Genomic DNA, 6000 nt, shown 5'->3' on the forward strand with positions numbered 1-6000 from the left:
TTTCTTCTTCTTCCTTTTATTTCTCTCGGCAAAATTTATATGTGCTGGTTCTGCTTGTGCTTCTACCCTATACCCCATATCCTTTATATAAAGCAACTGAGCGTTAACTATTGAGCATTGAAAGGCTCACAGCTAAATTAACGCTGCAATAACGTAATTATAGATGCAACACATACAGCTACGGGTGCAGGAATCTCTGAGCTATGAGCTATGATGCAACGCATGCATGCAGCTACAGAGCTATGAGCTATGATGCAACGCATGCATGCCTTGGTCGCCGAGACTCCATGGCGACCATGGCGACCACCGTGACCTACAGTTCGCCGTGCATATCCATGCACAGTTCCCACGTCCAATGCACCATCCCCTCCCCCATGCATTCCCACCCCATGCATTCCCACGTCCAATGCACCATCCCCTCCCCATGCATTCCCACCCCATGCATTCCCACGTCCCATGCATCCCCTCCCCCATGCATTCCCACATCCCATGTTGATCCCTCCCCCATGCATTCCCACCCCATGCATCCCCTCCCCCATGCATTCCCACGTCCCATGTTGATTGCATGGCGACCTATTCCTTTGTAATACACACAGGTCGCCCGGATGCCATGGCGACCTCCAAGGTCGCCCGGATGCCATGGCGACCTCCAAGGTCGCCCGGATGCCATGGCGACCTCCAAGGTCGCCCGGATGCCATGGCGACCTCCAAGGTCGCCCGGATGCCATGGCGACCTCCAAGACCACTGTATAATTCACCCCATTCCAGCAATTAATCTCGTGTGTGCACCATATCGTGAAAAAAAATCGAGAATATTATCTCGTGAATTCACCCTATATATATATATATATAATTAGTATATTTAAAAAAAATTTAAATGAATACTTTACTTTGTAATTCATTTCATACTATAAAAAATGTTATATTATACGATATTATAATTTACGTGATGTTATTCTCTACGAGTGATATATAGTTTCATGTACACAAGAATTGTTGGGTACACACTCCAATCCTCCTTGTTGACACGAGTATCTGTATAAACAAATATTTAAGGTTATATTTGGCATGTATGTGATATTTATGCTTCAATCTAAAAATGGTACAGGATACTTGTCATGTAATTCTTTTCTATATTTTGATGTGATTATAAGATAATATATATTTATATTTTATTTTAGTTATTAACGACGCACATATTTTACATAAATAATCTAAACCTTTTAAAAAGAATAATACTTTCTTTATTCACTAAATTTACTAAAAGAATTCAGTTGTATTATAATTTAAATGTGTATCACTGTAAAAATTTATATTAAAACGATCCACACACACATACAAAAAAACGCCTTGGAAATGAACAATTAAAAATATATATGAATTTAATATTTTTATGTAATTTATATTATTTTAATTGACATAATAAAAAATTAATTATAAATATTTACACATTAAATTAAAATAATACTAATTCCAGAAATTTAAAATATAAGTTACCCGTACTATAAAAATAGTAAGGATTAAATTTATTAATTGCCTTTAAAATCAAGAGTGGACCAGCTAATGTGATTGTGGACAAGGTAGCAAAGGACGGTGTGCGGCCCCATGATTTTGTTTCAGATGTTGTGTCTTGCTATTTTTTCGGGATGTCTAAGATTCGATAGCATTAATATACTATTAAGAAAATGTATTATTAAAATATTATTATTTTTTTAATATTTTTGATAAAATATTACTTAAAATATTATTTTTCTACGGAAAATATTAATATTGATCGCTACCTAAAATATTATTTTTCTAAGTAATGAAATTAATATTTCTGGTCGAAAAATAATGTTTTAGCAGAAATATTAAAAAAATAACATTTCCGATAACATATTTTTTTAGTCGTATATTAGGCTGTCGTACGAGATAATATCCTAATTTTTCGCTTCTGGAGAGGCATGATTTCGTTTGAAATTACTTAAAGGGTTAAATTGAGTTTTCCTGGAAGAAATAATTTTTAATGGATAAATTACGTTAGCTACCACTTAGTTTTAGATGGTGTATCATATATACTATTAAATTTTTGTTTTTTCATTATGACATTAAATTTTAGTGTTAATTTCAATTAGGTCACTGTCACTTAAAATCCAAAGGGCGTGATGTCATGGACAAATATGGCATCATCTTGATGCTGCTATGGATGTCTAAAACGATGTCATTTCAAACACTAAACTTTAAGGGTGTATCGATTTTGTCACAAAACTTTTAAACAGTTTCATTTATGGCAATATACTTTTTCGGTCGTCGTAGACCAACAATCACCTCCTGCCACTGATCGTCTTTCACAACAAGATCGATACGAAATCATTCTATTTTCACTCCTATTTCTTATCCTTGGATTGAATTTCCATGCTACTTGTTCTTATTCTACGAAATTAAATAAAAAAAATCTATTATTTTTAGGGATTTAGGAACTTTCTTAGATTTGAGAAGTTTGGGTGTTTTTTTCCCGAAAATTCAAACGATGAGAAACATTATTTCGAGAAGACGAACAACAAATCTCAAAACTAACATCATCGAGGGTAAGCATTCGATCGAGTCAAGTCAACAAATTTCGAATTATTCGAGTTGGCGAGTCATATTTTACAACTCGAAATTAACTTAAAAAAATTTTAGTCGAGTCGAGTTTAAGAAATTTGAGTTGAGTTATTCGAATTTTCATGCTAATTTTATTATAATTATTTATAGTATTATGGTAAGGATTGGTTCCAATTTTTTGACTTTCTCTAACCATATAAGATATATATATATTATTCTTTTCACATTATAATGTTATTTAATATATCAAATACAATTACGAATAGAGCGACCTTAGTGGTAAAGGAATTGTCGTTATTCCTTGAGGTCTCGGGTTCGAGCACCAGGAATGCTAGTTGTGTGAGCATTCAATGTCAAATGGTTGAGAGTTATCTTTGAACATATACTACCTTGTATATAAAAGATTCAGGAAATTGATGGGAAGAAAGAATTGCAAACAATTGTAGTCAAAAGATCAAACTGAGTAGAATGTAATATTAAGGGTCTAAATAAAAAAGAGAGTATATTTTTAGTAAAAAAAATAAGAATTGAAGTTACATAGGTATTCTATAGTGGTATATGAGCATGTGGTTCAAATTTGGTAAAAAAATACTTAAAATAACGAATGAATTGAAAAAAGGAAAATTATCTAAAATTGAAGGATTAAATTGAAAAATAGAAAAATTGTTACCGAAAATATGAATTGAAAGTACATATATATATTCTAAGATGGTTTAGGAGCATGTGGTTCAAATTTGGTTAAAAATAGACTTGAAATGAAGGAGGAATTGAAAGAATAATAAAATCAGGGACTAAATCGTAAAACTATCAAAATACATAGTCAAATTTGTTGTTTCTCGAGCAACTCGAAATTTCAAAATTTCAACTTGACTTGAACTCAAAAACCGAATTGATAATTTGAGATGACTCGAATAACTTGAAATTGAAAAAAATAATTTTTCTAATCGAGCCTATTTTGTTCACCAGGGTGATTATCATAAATGATCAAATTATTAACACGTATAACTTTTAAATAGATTTTCATCGAATTTTGAGTCAGTTTCTTGGAAAATCAATCCTAGTAGAAGAAAAATGAGTGAAATGTGAATATTTTGGTACCAATCTTGCCACACAAAAAAAGATCCACAATGAGTGGTTATTGAATGTTGACTGCGATTGAAAAAGTACAATGCCGGGAATATAACCTTTTAAAAGTTTGGTGACAAAATTAATATACTCTAAATTTCAATTAAAACCACATCGTTTTAAGCATCAATCAATATATGAAAACAACATCATTATGTCAATATCATCACAACAAACATAAAAATTTATCCACACTATCGTGCCGATAAAATTCTTTCTAATTGTTAAAAAGAATAACTCCAAATCTCAATTAAAAATCATAAAATAAGAATGGGTAAATTACGTGTTTAATGCTTAAACTATCAATTTTGATATGCTTTAATATCTAAATTTTTAATTTTTTCAAAACCACATCTAACATTTAGTTTTTTTAATTTATTACCTCGTCATTAAAAACTTAACGCACTGCATTTCTTATGGGTAAATTACATCATTCATCACTCAACTATCTTCTCACTCCTATTTTGGTACTAAAGTTTTTAAAAAAATCAATTTAACTATTCAACTTTCAAATTGCTCCTATTTTAATCACTCTAATATATTTTATTAATAATTTTTGCGACATGACATTTTATTATTATTTTATTAATAAATAATTAAAAAAATAAATTTGAGATTTATAGTGATTATTTAGGAGAAATTTGAAAGTTAAGTAATTAAATTTAAAAAATAAACTTTAGTGACCAAAATGAGAGTGGGAATATAGTTGAGTGATGAATAATGCAAATTGTCCATAAAAAGGTGTCATGTGCAATAACGACGTGATACTAAAATGAAACAAAATTAAACGTTAAATATGATTTTGAAAAAAAAAAATTAAGTATTAAAATATATTAAAATTGATAATTTAGTTATTACACGTGTAATTTAGCTACAATAAAATATTTCCATTGGACACAATTGTGGCGTCTATTTCTTGTGTCGTGGACTGATAACTACAAGAGATTTTGAACCCAATTATGCATGTGCCTTGTATTTATAACCAACATAATCATATACCCTAGTACGTATTGCCACATTCCCTTTTGATTCTCCACTAATCACATAACTTCAACAGTCATGTCTCCGGTACATAAATACAATGCAACAATTTAAGAATTACATGGACTGTATTCTATATGCATGGTGATAAGACGGCTCAAGAAGTGCCACATACTTTTAGCATGGAAATATTATACAATGACGATGTTATATATGTCACATCAAATAACATAAAAAGTAGTTGTAACCCTTTCAGATCGATAAGGATAATTCGATCTGATTTGGAGTGTTATATTAGGGTCATCGGAGCAACCCACTATAAAAATAGCGGAAAATTTAAAACTTTTAACAAAACATGTAACTTATAAAATGATTTATCAGTATGTATAAATAAAACAGATTTTCGGACTCGTATATAAAACAAAATACAATTACATGCCCCCTAATCACATGTACCGTACTCTGCAAACAACGCCGGAAGAACTCCCTTACTGATGTCGATAGTTGCACTGGTACAATTCTTTTAACCTGCAATGTTGAGTAATAGAGTGAGCTTCGGAAAGCTCAGTAATACAGATCTACCAGATGATGCTGAAGAACGTGCAGATACAGATAAATATATGTTTTCTTATTGTTTCTGAACATCTACAGATTTCTTTGGCTGATCAGAGATCCTAATGATATTTCAATTCTTATGGTAACGAACAATGAGCTTTCAGTTCAGATAAATATTTCGAATTACTGAGTTCAGGAGATAAGAATAGGTTATCTAGTGTGTTCCTGTAAAACCAGTAAAAAGATACATATTTTTATTTTAAAACATATATATATACACCCCCATCCTTTCACAATCTGTTTGTGTAGGTTCCCCGGAACCATACACCCCGCACAACCAGTGAGGCCCTGAGCACACAGCTGAGAAGCCTGCAGATAATCTTCCTCCAACAATAAACCCCCCAGATAGAACATTTCTCCGTCGGTAAACGGAGATATCAGAAATCAAAACATAATTCAAAACATATATCAAAACATAATCCAGATCAGAAATCAGAACAGAATTCAGGTCATGTATCAGAACATAATTCAAGTCGGAAATCAGATAAAATATTTATATGATTAGGGAACACACCAGAGTTTACATATATTATTCAGAGGTACAAGATAATCTTATCAGGAAGAGAAATACGAATCTTTAGTATACCAATAAAATACCGAAAGTTAGAAATACTATTGGAAAAGTTCATTAACTGACTAAATCATCAGTTATTCAGAATGTGAATTATCAGGATCATATCTTATTCGGACAATTTT

The sequence above is a fragment of the Hibiscus syriacus genome, unplaced genomic scaffold (genome assembly GCF_006381635.1).
Source record: "Hibiscus syriacus cultivar Baekdansim isolate YM2019G1 unplaced genomic scaffold, ASM638163v2 tig00113337_pilon, whole genome shotgun sequence".
NCBI classification, from domain to species: Eukaryota; Viridiplantae; Streptophyta; class Magnoliopsida; order Malvales; family Malvaceae; genus Hibiscus; species Hibiscus syriacus.